Source organism: Rosa rugosa, chromosome 7 (assembly GCF_958449725.1).
Source record: "Rosa rugosa chromosome 7, drRosRugo1.1, whole genome shotgun sequence".
Taxonomy (NCBI): domain Eukaryota; kingdom Viridiplantae; phylum Streptophyta; class Magnoliopsida; order Rosales; family Rosaceae; genus Rosa; species Rosa rugosa.
The window spans coordinates 20,886,637-20,902,553 of NC_084826.1; positions in this window are offsets into that span (position 1 = coordinate 20,886,637).

Genomic DNA, 15,917 nt, shown 5'->3' on the forward strand with positions numbered 1-15,917 from the left:
CTACTGTGTGCTAACCTCTTCAGTTTTAATGTACTTTCTAAAACTCCAATTTGTGCAAAACTTTCAGTACTGAAAAATAGACTTTCTAAAGTGTCAAAATAAAAGAAACCACACTTTCAACAAGGCTTTAAAGGATGAGTGAAAGTTTTCAACTTTAGAACTGCATAAGTTTCCTACTTGGTTCTTGACTCTTCTCAAGTCAGATTCTCTTAATCTATGTCTTCCAAAAGCTCTCATGACTAAAGGAAACAACAAACCAGCTGCAAAGTGATTTCAAATTCTACTTGGGATAAATTCAAAGACCAAATATAAAAACTATTTTCCAGAAAACTAGTGAAATCAAAATAGAAGATGAGAAAATAATTAGTTCTAGTTGTTCCAGTAACAACAACTTTATTCCTAACTGAACTTCATCTATATTGCAACTTCTTCTATCAACATGAATCCCCAAGTCTTATAGTAACCTATGAATATTTAAAGCAGAAACATAACTCAATTTCCAATTGCATTAACCATCAAACCAACAAAGGACTTATCCAATCAAAAATAAAAAGAATCACACCTGACTTTTTACTCCTCCACTTCTAAGATACCGAATTAAACTCTCTTTCTCTCTCTCTCTCTCTCTTTCTTGTTTATCTATGTATCTAACAACTCAAGGAACTATATGGAAAGCATAGATGGTCAGCCTATTTATAGTGTCTGGAAAGGAGGTGAAAACGTAGAGAGCAAGAGAGGTCTAACAGAAGAAAAATTTGATATTCTAATTAAAATCTTACCCATAGAGGTACTAGACTCGCCACCTCCAGATTTCTAGAGTTCCAGCTCTTGATTCTAGGGTTCCAGCTCTAGCTTCATATCTTTGGGGAATCACCAATCTGAAACTTGATTTCCAAGGCTGTTGACACCTCCTACTTACCCATGGCGGCGGCTATGTCCTTTGTACTTTCCTAAGGCGGTGGCTGGTGTATCAGATGGAGGAGAATCTGGGGGTGAGGAAGGCGATGAAGAGAAAGGACAATGGTTTGAGTTTAGACGTTGCTTGTTTTGGTTTTGTCGTGGAATTTGTTCTATCAGCTGTTAAGCTACTTGGGTTTTAGTTTTGGGCCAAAAAACTTTGGGCTACACTCTAATTACTTATACCCAATAAAAAAAATAAAATCATCTCTACACTATATATATATAGTATATAAAAACAATATGTAACAAATAGTTTAGCACAATAATTAAAACTAAACTTATTTTTCGGAAAATGTTAAAAATTTAGGTCGTCACAAGAAACTTCTCCAGAAATCTCAGAAAATTCTCTCTAGAAATCCTTAACCAGACCCGTGAACGTCGATCCAACCCGGTTGGAAATCTTTCATCTAGAGGCGCACCAACGGTGCCACTGACCCAAAACTACTCGCCAGGCGATCTTCTCATTCCCTAAGCCACTCACTTGCACCAATTCTCACCATACACAGCTGATTGAATCGCAAAACTCACGGCAGTGTAGACCCGATCGGATCTTCATTTTACGGCAACGACTAGATTTCAAACCACATGGGTTTTGAAGCCATCTTCCTCCTCGTTTGATATATACAAGCCTTGAAAACCGATTCAGAGTGTGGAGCTCGGAATTTGGATTTGAAGTTTCAGATCCAGGCCAAATTGGACTTAGTGGCAGGTATGAAAGTTGCTCCTTGTGTTGTGATCTACTAGTTGAACGATTTCGATCTTGCTGGTTGTGACTTTCACCGGCGGCGGGTGGCACTCACGCGCAGCCGCTTGTGGCGGTGCATCCGGCCACCTTTAGAGCACCTAGTTACTCCATTAACCTATGCTTGTCGATACAAACATGTAGCTGTGTCTAGTTTTGTCATTGCTCGATCTTTTGGACAAGTTAGGTTATTTGCAGTTTTGATTCATTCGGTTTTTTATTCGTGAGGATCCGACCCTTGGATCGTCCTCTCGTTTTGTCATTTTGATTATAGAAGTGTTTTGGAGACCTTGTGGTGTCTCGGATAAAGTTTTGTTTCGGTTCGCATAAACTTCGGTTTTGAGTTCAAATGTGCGTTTCGTATTTAAAAGTTTTTGTGCGTTGTGTTGTAATAAGTTGTGACCTTGATTTGATTAGGTGCTTAACGAAGTTGTTTGGAGCGGATTGTTGTGGATTGTGCTTATCTCGTTTTGTGTGTGAAGACACAGCAGAATATAGAGGTGAGCAAATCTCACGTTATTTTGGGTGATGAATTAGTTATGTTATGGTTTTAGTATAAATAATTGTTAGCTGCAAAATCATATTTATCGAAAATAAATATTTGTTTTGAAATATATGAACTTGATTGTCAATGGTTGATTGGTAAGTTAAAATGAAATTTTGTTATAAAATGATTTTCGGGTTGTGGAAATTGTGAACTATATGACCTTATGGGATGCAAGAGATGAATACGAATGAATGGTTTGTATTTTTCAAACTGTTTTCAAAATGGAACAAGACACTTTGAAAAAACAGAAAACCAGAGAGAATGAATCCTGATCGAGTAACAAAGGGATTGAAAACCAAAACTATTTTCAATACCACAAAGAGGGAACATGCTTTCCGTAAATATAGAGGAGAACGAAAATCAGTTCACATAAGAGGCCCTTAAACTTAGTTTGAGTAGGTAAAGCCATACCCTTAATTTCATATTGCAAAGGTAAACCCATACCCCCTAATTTCAATTGGAAAAACTAATTTTAGAAGCCAACACTCAAACCTCTTAATCATGGTCGTCACAAGAATGGAAGTCATTGAAAAACCATGACTTTGTAGCAATTGAAGGACCATCAGATGCAATGCATGAGCTTACCTGAGCCATGAGTATAAAGGACTTCTTCTATTCTTCAACCTTGATCTTCAACAAGGCAACAAGCCACAATGGAGAAGAAGATTGCAATTAAGCAAAGTGGTCTTTAGATTTGGGCTTCAAACTCTTGGGCTTAATAGGTAGAGTTTTGTTAAAAGAAGGAATGCCAACAATATATCTATATATACTAACACTTGGTCTAAGAACATTATATACTGGAGGTTGAGGCTGACCCATGATTCTTGATCTGCAGGCAATTGAGAGAATTGAACAAGCAGCAGAGGTTTAGAGTATATAAAGGAGCCAGTGACAGATGAAGGAGTAGGTTTTTTTAACTTTCTGGACTAATCCTTGTCTAACAAGCCTCTGCTTAAGATTTCCAAGTTTCTGTTTTTGTCAGTTTTGAATCACTATACTTGCTTCATTGATTAGAACTATAATTTGTATTGCAGCAATCTTGAACTCAAGCAGGCCTTCTAAAGGTGATGACCAAACTGGGTATAGTACTAATTAAACCAGGCTAATACGAATTTTGAAAAAAAAGTATTTAAAAAAAAAAAAAGAATTTTAAAGAGCCAAAAACCAATACCTTTACGTTTAATAAACTAATCACCAGGATCTTGATATTGCCTGATCTTGTACTCTTATATGCACTATACAGAAAGTATTACAGTATACCTTAAACTGTAAACTGATAATGTGGCGGTAGTGTGTTCCTCCATGCTGTTCTATGAAAATAATTTACTGCAGAATAATTCATCCGTTACTGTTCTAGATCAACATCATTATGTTTGTCCTATCCAGAGTGGAAAAAAATCTATCCTAGCTAGTGACCTTGTTCATACAAGCCAGGAAGGTCACTTGCGCATGAATCGATGCAGTAATAAGCATTAGAACATCAATTTTAGTGGTTTAATATAAAATTTGTCTATACACACACACATATATATTTCAGTGCCAAGGGAAGAGGGATATAACTGAATTAAGAAAAGAAAAGAAGAAAAAATCAACAATGACTACTCCATTGGGATTATTGATAAACAAAATGTCAACTTACAATACTGTTAATACATATGTGATTTCCAGAATTTTTGTGAATCACATCAACTTCTGCATGTCAACTTGCATCCTCAGTTGACATGTACGTTCTTCCTTAATTTAGATAAAGAATTCCAAACGAATTGGCATTGTATATGTAATGGTTTGTGATCAATGTTCCCACCTGACATGAGCATTAGTAATATGCATGAGATACTAAACTGTAATTAATTAAGCTCATAATGTGAAGTGTTCCTCCTTCTGGTGGGTTAATCAACGCTATATTTGGGTTGAAAGTTACGTAATAGTTAACTCCATGTATATATACTTGGGTCCAGATCAACTTCAATAATGTTTATCCTGTCCAGAATGGATTTTTTTTTTTTTTTACACATGCATCAATCAAGTAATGAGCATTAGAACATCGGATTTGATTAACTTGTCACATTAAATTTGACAAAAAAAGGAAGCACCAAAAGTGACAAAAAGTATCTCACTTATCCCAACAACAAATTTTTATTCCTACTTACTCTTTTTAAAGCAAAATGACAGTTTTGCCCTCAGCTAAATTAAATTATTACATCTCTCTCTCTCTCTCTCCCGCCCTCCCTCCTCCCCTCTCTCTCTCCCCAACGAGGCCGGCATCTCTCCTCGAGGAGGTTCGCTGCCAGTGACCCGTGGACCGAGGTTTGTGGTCGAGAACGAGGATGGTGACGGGGATTGGGAGGAGATGGAGTCGACGACCGCCGCGACATCACCCCTCACGTCGGTGTTATCTTCCTCACTCCATCGACGTCGACTGCACCTCCAATTTCGAGCACCGCTGCCACGCCAGGGTCGTCATCAGACCTCCGAAGCTCCACGCGCCAGGACGGGAGTTCGGTCCGGGTCGAGCTCCGACGCCGTTGTTCAGTCTTTTTTTTTTTTTTTTAAGTAATGGAGCAGAAGGAAAGAAAGAAAATAAGTTTTGAATGTCTATTGGAGGGAAATAGACGTTTTAAATTGATATACTCTCTTCGTTTTTTTTCTTTAATCAAAGTTTTATTTGTCTAATTTTAAGAAGATTAGTTCCCATTCCAGCTACTGAAAGTTCTATTGGGGGCAATAAACCTTTCCGCGATCTATGAAATCTCTGACGACCTCTTTGGAGACCTCTGGTGAGGTTTTCAAAAAAAATCCGGTGGGCTGCGGTCGGTGACTGGAATTCCAGCGAAAGTTGACCAGAATCCGGCGACCGGTGACCGAAGTCTCCTATGGTTTCTCTCTCTTCCATTTTTTCTCTCTCTCTCTAAGTAACAAAAGAGTAAGGGTAAAATAGTCTAAAAAAAAAACTTAATGGGGTATTAGGGAAGACTTCCTTTAGAGTGTTTTTGATAAGGGGGAATTAAAAAAACTTAATGGGTAAGTGGACAAAAACCCAAATTTTATTGCAAGATCTCAATAAGTCTTGTTACAACCAATTTAAACCAAGGAAGAGGGATATAACTATAAAAATCATCGATGCCTATTCCATATATTAAGGGAAAAAAAGAAAGTTGTCATTATTGTGCTACCGAACAACCTGAATGATCTAGTTCCTAAAAAACAACTTTTATATGATAATACAAGCATTAGGGTTTTCTTCACTTAACATGGACTCCCGTTGTGGTTGTTGAGTCATCTCTCCCATTGTCTGACCACCTGAATATATATTGATCCATTGGATGCTGACCGATTTGGCCCATCTGGCTAAATTCCACAACCTGATGCATGCATATTTTCGCTTGTTGCTTCTTTATTTTCTTTTGCCTTGTGGGCTGCTTTTGACATCTTGGCCAATCTGGCTAGACTCGCCTATATATCTGGTTCATATTTTCGCTTGTTGCTTCTTTGCTTTCTTTGCCTTGTGGGCTGCCTTTGACATCTTCTCCAATTTTGCCTTTTTCCTGGCTATTTGCATCTGAATTTTGTTGTTGTTGTTGTTGGTGATTATCCTTTGGTTCTAACAAATCTGTTTGAGTTTTGTTGCTGTGTTTGCCTCCATTGAAACAGCCGCAGCAGATAGTGTCTAAAAAATCCATCTGTTTATCGTGTACTTTTCAAATATAAGCTAGTTCTTGAGTTATGAGTTGAGTTTGCTTCATAGATGTCAGCAGGGGTCTGGTGTGTATAAAGGGGCTAATGCCTGTTTAAGGAGTAGATTTTTTTTTTCCTCCTTGGCTCCTTGTTCTGAACAATCCTTGTCGAATAAGTTTCTATTTTAGATCTCAAGTTTAGTCTTTTTGCCAGATGTGAACCGAGTTATCTTGATTCACAAGTTATAAGATGATTATTCTAGGTATATGCATGTTACCAATAATTTTCTCGTGAGTAATTAATATTTATGTTAAGGGGTGTTTTTATACTGGTAAGTAATCGGATTGTTTTTTCCTTACCCAAAATTTATTGGACCGTCAGCAAGCTATATATGCTAGTGATTCCTAATCCTTGTTGAACTATACAATTTTGTTCAACTTGATTGTTGTTGAACTATACAGCTTTGCTCAACTTGATTGATTTCTACCACATACTAAATCTAAACTGCTTTCTACCACTTACTCATGAATCTAAAATTGCCTAGTGGCACACAGGATCGATCAGATGATACAAGAACAGATGGATGATGAACAAATTCTCAATTAACAAATGGTAATAACCTCACCAAAAGAGTGCAGTTCTAGGATGTAGCATGCGATTTGTGTGTAGTTGAACTGCTATCCATTTATTCAACGATTGTTCTTCTGCTTCTCGAGTTTGGATGTTTTGGCCTTTTGGGTGTAAAGGCTACAAGAGAATAATGTATATATGCAAAGGTAACAGAGACTAGCAAAGGTAAAGGAATGCTGAGTATAAATTAAAGAATGTTAAAGTACCATTATACCAAAGGTGAGAAGTAGCAAATATCAAGGTAAATACTCACCATTTCTAAGATAATTACCAACGATAAAACTATTGTCACTGTCTTGAAATTTGTAAAACAAGTCATTAGAATCTGCTATATGGGCATGCAAGAAACCAGCAGATAAATCAAAACTAGACTCGCCCCAACATAAATACACTACTCGCCAAGTTAAGCAAGTGTGGAACACTGGAACTCACAGTGCACTTACGCTAAGACTAATTATAGAGTCTATAGTAATTAACAATTCACCTAACAATAAGAGCAGCACACCCAAAATACTGAGAATCGAGAATTCAATTAAAATATTTTACCATTTTGTAAACTTATACAGTCCTAACCCTTATTTAGTTAAAGTGCGCAATGATATATGTCGATAAAGGCTTTTATGGACATAATAAACATTTCGTGCATTACTGTATTAATAGTAAATTTGCTCTTGTAAATTGGTGTTTTCATTGAAAACAAATAAATGTATGTTGTCTAATTTATTACAACTACGGTTGTTTTTAGGTTGCAAGCTCTCTCAATCAATATATGTATATATATGTCAGGTAAACCTTCTCTTATTGTTTTTATTAAACCTCTTAACTTTAAATTGCTATTAGGGTTTGTAATGTGTGTGTAGATGATGTAGAACAAATGGCAACAAGGATCGAAGAGCAACTTGTTCATAAAAAGGGAAAAATGGGTTTGCTGCAAATTTGGCGTTTGGTGTTACAATGCTAATTATTATACCTTTCTGAGAAGGAACGGCGCTAGGAACAAAATTTGTCGCTTTGCCACGATGTATGGCCTTTTTTTGGCTTTCGGCTTTGTTTTGGGCCTCAAAACTGTAATTTACTATTTTTTCCAGCATTTTAAGTTTTCTAGTTCGATTTGAATTTATTTTGTTTTAACCCGTGGGCTTTTAGGATTCATTGTTGGTTCCTAGGGTTTCTTTTCTCCTATATAAGTAACCTTAAATGGTTGCAGAACTCATCTTTCAATCTTTCAATCTTCTCTTATTTTCTGTTGGACTCCAGGCTTGTTTGTTCTAAGGTTTATTGCCTGTAAACCCAAGCTACGCTACTTTCGACTGAGTCAATTTATATAATATATATATATATATATATATATATGGAAAATTCTATGGTACATGTATGTATGTGATACACTCATTTACAGTTCTAACAACAATTTTGTTGTCATTGTGGTAAATAGAGTTATTTTTTGGGTAATTTTAGTTCTATTACAGGTAATTACTACACCTACGTTATTTTTACAAGTTTATGAACAAATTGTTGTCGATGTAGTAACTTGGGTCAATTATATGTAAATGTGTAAAACAAATGTGATAACTTTGTTGTTAATGTTGTAAATTTGATTCAACTAAATTATAATTTTGATTCAATTAGATGTAAATGAGTGTATGATAAACATCCAAGTACTCTAGATAACCCCATATATATATATATATATATATATATATATATATATACATATATATATATATATATATATTTGACATACACAGCAAATTAACACTATATGTTGTAATATTTTAATATTTTATTTATTATTGAAATTAAATTTGGGTGAATTTATTTTGTGTTTAATTTCTGAATTTATTTGTGTGTTTAAATTTAGAATTTATTTTGAATTTTATTTTGTAACTCATGGTGTTTTATTTTGATTTATTTTGGGTTTTAATTTTTTGTAACCTATGGCATTTGGTTACTACCCTATTAATTGTAAGGAGTGTCCTAAGAGCCTATAAATAGCACCATTTGTTGCATGCTAAAACATATCAAACTTTTACTCAACTATTCACCCATCAACTTTCTTTCTAAAATCCCCCAAAAGAGTCTTGTGTGTTTTTTGGCCAAAGAAATGTGTTCTTTTGGTGGAGCTTTAGGTTCCTCCAATTTGTGCAGATTGGTGGGAGCCACACAACTTGTTGTTGGGCTGTTGTATCCTAGAGGGGACAAGTCAAGAGATTTCTAGTGCACCAGCATTGTTCCGCAGAGGGCTTGAATCTCCTTAAAGAGAGCAAGATACCCGCGTCAACTAGTTTCTCATATAGAAATGATAATTTTTTTTGTAATTTCACCAACAATTTTAAGGAGATTCAACGAAGATGGAGCATGCACAAGAGAAACCGTTTGACAATATGGGAGATCTCAATTTTAGAAAGATGAGTATAAATATTATTTTTTATCTCTTGACTTATTTCTCATATATTGTTTATGATTATAATGAACTACTCACTGTTATTCAAATAAATATTGAGAAGTTTTGTAGATTAACTTGGAGAGAGTTCGAAAAATTCATTCGTCACAAACAAAAGGAGATTTCCTTGGAGACATTGATCACTCGCATCCGCGTTGAGGAGGAAGCAAGAGGTCAAGATGTTCTTATGCAAGATACAAACAATGACACCTCCAAGGTAAATTTAGTATCTTCTAATAATAATATGTCCAATGGTCATTTTCATAAAAATTCTCTTATGCAGCCAAAGTAGAAAAATATGAAAAAAGTTGGTAAACCTCACCAACAGAATAAAGGCAAACCAAGCTATGTGAATAAAAACCAATATCCTCCTTCAGAAAATAAGCAACAATATACTTGTTGTTATGTTTGTGGCAAAAGTGGACATATTGCTCGAAATTGCAATTATCGAAAACGTGACGCTGTTCCTCAAGCTCACGTCACTGAAGAACCATATGTGGCAATGATAATTGATGTAAATATGGTTCAAAGTGTTGAAGGATGGTGGGCAGATTGTGGTGCTAATAGGCACATCTGCTATGATAAAGATTGGTACATGACATACACTCCTTTTAAGGAGCCCAAAACAGTTATGCTTGGAGATTCACATACTACTCATGTGCTTGGAACTGGTGAGGTGGAACTCAAATTTACTTCTGGTAGGGTGCTAACTTTGAAAGATGTGTTGCATACACCCTCCATGAGGAAAAATTTGATGTCTAGTTATCTTCTTAATAAGGCTGGTTTTAAACAAACTATGGAATCTGACCAATATGTGATCACCAAAAAAGGTGTATTTGTGGGCAAAGGTTATGCTTGTGATGGCATGTTCAAATTGAATGTTGAGAATAATAATAAAGCATCTACTTCATTTTATATGCTCTCTTCTTTGAATTTTTGGCATGCACGTTTATGTCATATAAATAGTAGATATGTGGGAATCATGAGTAGCTTGGGTTTAATTCCTTTAGTGCAAAAAGATTTTGAAACATGTGAGACTTGCAGTAAAGCAAAAATTACTAGAAGGCCTCACAAAAATGTTGAAAGGCATACCGAGCTATTGGAATTAATTCATACAGACTTGTGTGAATTTGAGGGAATTTTAACTCATGGAGGTAACAGGTATTTTATCACTTTTATTGATGATTGTTCTAAATATGCTTATGTATATTTGTTGAAAAATAAAAGTGTAAATTTAAAGAGTTCCTCCTTGAGGTTGAAAATCAATTTGGTAGAAAAATTAAAAGGCTCCGAAGTGATAGAGGGAGAGAATATGATTCTTCTGAATTCAATTCTTTTGTTCAGTCTTTAGGAGTGATTCATGAAGTTACTCCACCTTATTCACCTGCATCTAATGGTGTGGCAGAAAGAAAAAATAGAATTTTGATTGAGTTAACAAATGCCATGTTGATTGATTCAGGTGCTCCCTCTAATCTTTGGGGTGAAGCAGTTTTAACTGCTTGTTATGTGTTGAATAGAGTGCGACATAAAAATACAAAAATTACTCCTTTTGAGGTGTGGAAGGGGCATAAACCAAATTTGGGTTATCTTAGAGTTTGGGGTTGTGTAGCCTTTGTGAGGTTAACTGACCCTAAAAGACCAAAATTGGGTGCTAGAGCTACTACTTGTGTTTTCGTTGGATATGCATTAAATAGTACAGCCTATAAATTTCTTGATGTTGAAAATCATGTTGTGATTGAATCTGGTGATGCAATTTTTCATGAAGAAAAATTTCATTTTAAATCAAAAAATAGTGGGGGTCAAGAATCTAGAGAAAATGTTTTTATCCAACCTAGTTCTTCTTCTAATTTACATATACAAGAAACTTATGACAATGAACCTAGAAGAAGTAAAAGAGCTAGAGTTGAAAAAGATTTTGGCCCTGACTATTATGTTTATAATATTGAGGAAAATCCTATTTCTTTACATGAAGCTTTATCATCACCAGATGCAATTTTCTGGAAAGAGGCTGTGAATGATGAAATGAAGTCTCTAATTTCTAATAATACTTGGAAATTAGTAGATTTACCAACAGGGTTTAAAACCATTGGGTGTAAATGGGTCCTTAGGAAAAAGCTCAAACCGGATGGAAGTATATATAGATAAATATAAAGCTAGACTTGTTGCTAAAGGTTTTAAGCAAAAAGCTGATCTAGATTGATACTTTTTCTCCGGTTACAAGGATTACATCCATTAGATTATTGATTGCTATTGCTGCAATTTATGATTTGATTATTCATCAAATGGATGTGAAAACAGCTTTTCTAAATGGTGATTTAGATGAAGAGATCTATATGGACCAACCAGAAGGTTTTATAGAACCTGGTCAAGAGCACAAGGTATGTAAGTTATCTAAATCCCTTTATGGTTTAAAGCAGGCTCCTAAACAGTGGCATGAAAAATTTGATTCCTGCACGATTGAAAATGGTTATAAATCAAATGAATGTGACAAGTGCATATATTATAAATCTTGGAAAAATTCACATGTTATTATTAGCCTCTATGTGGATGATCTGTTAATTTTTGGCTCAAATTTACATGTAATTGATGAGACAAAAACTATGCTTAAGAGCAATTTTGATATGAAAGATCTTGGTGAGGTTGATGTTATTTTGGGCATGAAAATAACAAAAACATGTGATGGTATTTTTCTTGATCAGTCACATTATATTGAGAAAATTTTGAAGAAATATGATTATGTTGGCCACAAGCATGTGTCTACTCCTTTTGATTCTAGTGTTCACTTATTTCCTGTTGAAAGTGAAAATGATGTGATTAATTAAAAGGAATATGCTAGTATAATTGGCAGTTTGCGCTATGCAACTGACTGCCCTAGACCTGACATTGCGTATGCAGTGGAGTACTTAGCAGGTTCACAAGTAAACCAGGTAAAGAACATTGACATGGAATTGAGCGTGTTATGAAATATTTGCTTGGTACTAAAAATTATGGATTATTTTATAAAAAAAATATCCTGCTGTACTTGAAGGCTTTTGTGATGCCGATTGGAGTACTCTGTCAGGTGATTCTCTCTCTACCACTGGTTATATTTTTACATTAGGTGGATTTGCTATTTGTTGGAAATCAAAGAAGCAAACAATAATCTCTAATTCAACCATGGAAGCTGAACTTATTGCTCTAGCTTCAGCAAGTGAAGAAGCAAATTGGTTGAGAGATTTATTGCATGAAATTCCCTTGTGGGAAAAACCTATACCACCTATATTGATTCATTGTGATAGCACTGCAGCTATTGGTAGAGTAAATAACCGTTATTATAACGGTAAATCCAGACCTATAAGAAGAAAGCACAGTACTGTGAGATCATATTTGAGTGATAGAATTATTAATGTGATAATATTGCAGATCCTTTAACTAAGGGCTTGGCAAGAGATAAGGTCTGGAGTACATCGAGGGGGATGGGATTGAAGCCCACATTGTCATGAGCCATATATGAGGACACCCAACCCGGTGATTAGAGATCCTAAAAACTGGGTTCAATGGGAAAAACGAATCATAAGGTGGCCGTAAGAAAAATGCATTATATTTTCTTACTCATCCCTGTGATGTAAGTGCATTAATCTTGTAACGTATATGAAGGTTGAGTTCATTAAAACTCTTAATAAAATCTGTAGCTCATGTTTCTGGTGGCTTTCTCCGGGTACCTCACACAGAATGCTATACCGTCTGGGGTACCGATCCAACTCCTCAATCCTGTATCAATAACACACGTTTAGAGGGATAAACCGTACCGGACGGTTTATACCTCTCCGATGCCTGAGTGAGAAGCTAATATAGATGTATAGTAAGTAAATATTGGATAAAGGAGTTATTACCCGTAAAAGGTAGTTGTGCTAATGCCTTTATACTCGAGCATGTGAAGGAAGTCTCCCCCATCCTCGATGTGGGACACTAGTTGTTCTTCTGATGCCATCAGTCCTCCTGTTGTGTAAATAGTTGGGCTGTGCTGGCCTTGCCCAGGGCCCTAGGTGCCCGGGGTGGCATCCCAGATGAGCCCCGCCATGGTGGGTCGTAAACCCGGCCCATGGCATAGTACATGGGAGTACCGATGGGGCCCAGCCGACAGTGCCAAACTTAGTTGAGACTTCCCTAGTGTGTACAAGTCCCCCAAGTTCCCGTTCAAGATGTTTCTTGGGTGGGGACTTATTATTGTCTCGGAAGTTTGGCACTAGTGTGCCTATAGGGAGTCCCCCAAGTTCCCGTTCAAGGGATATCTTGAGCGGGTTACGCTGTAGGTAGCTAATCTACACGCTACGATAGGGTGAGGGTTGAGCCTCCGGTACCCGATAGGGTAGAGGGGACTTGACCATGATACCCGATGGGGTAGAGGATGTGAGCCTCCGGTACCCAATGGGGTAGAGAGGACTTGACTCTGATACCCGATGGGGTAGAGGATGTGAGCCTCCGGTACCCAATGGGGTAGAGAGGACTTGACTCTGATACCCGATGGGGTAGAGGATGTGAGCCTCCGGTACCCAATGGGGTAGAGAGGACTTGACTCTGATACCCGATGGGGTAGAGGGTGTGAGCCTCCGGTACCCAATGGGGTAGAGAGGACTTGACTCTGATACCCGATGGGGTAGAGGATGTGAGCCTCCGGTACCCAATGGGGTAGAGAGGACTTGACTCTGATACCCGATGGGGTAGAGAATGTGAGCCTCCGGTACCCAATGGGGTAGAGAGGACTTGACTCTGATACCTGATGGGGTAGAGGATGTGAGCCTCCGGTACCCAATGGGGTAGAGAGGACTTGACTCTGATACCCGATGGGGTAGAGGATGTGAGGATTTGGCCCTGATACCCGGTGGGGTAGAGGATTTGGCTCTGATACCCGGTGGGGTAGAGGATGTGAGCCTCCGGTACCCAATGGGGTAAGCGGTGCATGTCAGCCACGTGGGGCAGACTGAGTGCAATAAATGCCCGTCCCCTCCACTGACGGTTTTCAAGACGTGGGACACGTGTAGCGATCTTGCGGTTGAGGGCTTTTCGTCTTCAACGGCCCTGATGCTTTGGAGATTGAATTTAAGAGGGAAACAGACTGTTTCCCTTCTCACTTTATCCAAAGTTCTGAGAATTTGCGAGTTTTGCTTTTGACTCTCTCACTGTGTGCCTCTGTTGCTGTGAGGAGTGGAGACGAAAGCCTTGAGGTGCGATCACAGAGAAGGCCTTGGCCGGATTTAGCGACTGCGGGAAAAGAGGTAAGGGAATGTGGTTTGGTTTTTGGTTTTTCTTGTGTGTTTCCTGGGTTTTTTGTTTGCGTTTCTGGGAATTTCTGGGTTTTTTCTGTTTGTTTGCGTAAAGAAAGAACACGAATAATACTAGTGTCGGTTTTGTTTCTTGGGTTTTTAGATTTGCGGGTTTGTTTTGAATTTCTGGGAATTCTGGGTTTTTCTGTTTGAATTTCTGGGAATTCTGGGTTTTTCTGTTTGAATTTCTGGGAATTTCTGGGTTTTTCTTGAAGTGGGGAGTGATCCGCGCTTCAACATGGTCTTAGATCTGGCTAGGCTAACCCTTGTGCTTCTGATTCCAGATATATCGAGTTTTGAGGTCCCCGGTATCGTAGTTAGGATGGAATCAGAAACCAAGGGTGGGGATGTGGGATCGTCGTACCAGTCTTCTGCCAGGCAAGCTGAAGTGGACATCGATCGGTACTTAGCGCAAGTAAGTCAATTAGCAGAGAATACCGGATCCTCGACTGGGGTGTTCTCGGAGAGCAGTGAGGAGTCCGACGAGGGTGAGAGCGAGGGAGGGTCGGCGGAGGCCCCGATAGTCACGGTGGCAATTCCCGAGGGCATACCGATGCCTAGGTATACACTGGCGGACGGGACCGTATGCGACGAACCCGGGAGAAGTATGACGATGAAGGAGATCATCGGCATGCGACTGAAGTGGGGAATACCGGATTCAGTAGAGCTTAGGCCTCTCAAGGATGGAGAGATGGCCGCAAATCCTGCTCCGGGGTGGGTGGCGCTGCACGAGAACCAGTTCCACCAAGGGTTATCGCTACCTCTGCCCCGGTGCCTACAGTATCTATTGCGGATGCTGAACCTGTCACCGGGGCAGTTGACCCCGAATGCCATTCGCCAAATATATAGTATGTTGGCCATGTGGGACTTGTGCCAACAAGGGTGGCCTTCTGTAAATGAATTCCGCGCGGTGCACAGGGTCCTGTACTCGAGGAAGCTGTCCTGTGCGGGTACGGTGACATTTGCTGCTAGGGACTACGAACCACTAGTTACCGATATGCCTTCCTCGATGAGCAAAAGGTGGAGGAATAAAGTGTTTCTAGCTGGGGGCCGGTGGCAAATCAAAAATAAGAAGTGGCAGCTGACCGGTACCTTCTAAGCCATCGGGGACCAGGCCTACAGTTTGTCTGAGGTAGAAAGGAAGAGGATAGCCCGGGTATATGCCGTTTGGAGTGAAAAGGAGAGGAGCTCTTATAGATTCATCCGGCACTCTATACTTTTTAGGCTAGGACTAGGGTGGCTTCCCGGTGAGGCTGAAAGGTTTTATTTGTTTTTTTTTTTGCATGTCACCCTGTCCTCTTTCCTTGACTAACTTCGAACTTACCGCAGTGAAAGCACCGAAGAGGAAACCCCGGAGAGGCAAAGAGGAGGACAAAATGGATGATAACCAGCTGATGGATATGCTGATGGGGCAGGGAGAAGACGCCCTTCACATTGAAGTCGACCTAGGGTCGAAAACTACGGGTCGGTCCGTTGAAGAGACCCTACTGGAGCTCACTGATGCGGCGTATGGGGCACCTGATCCTGAAGCTCCCGCGACCCAAGTCGTGCAGCCGTCGGTTGCTGACGTTATTACCATTGCTGATACCGGGAAGGAAAAAGCACCGGCCTCCGTAT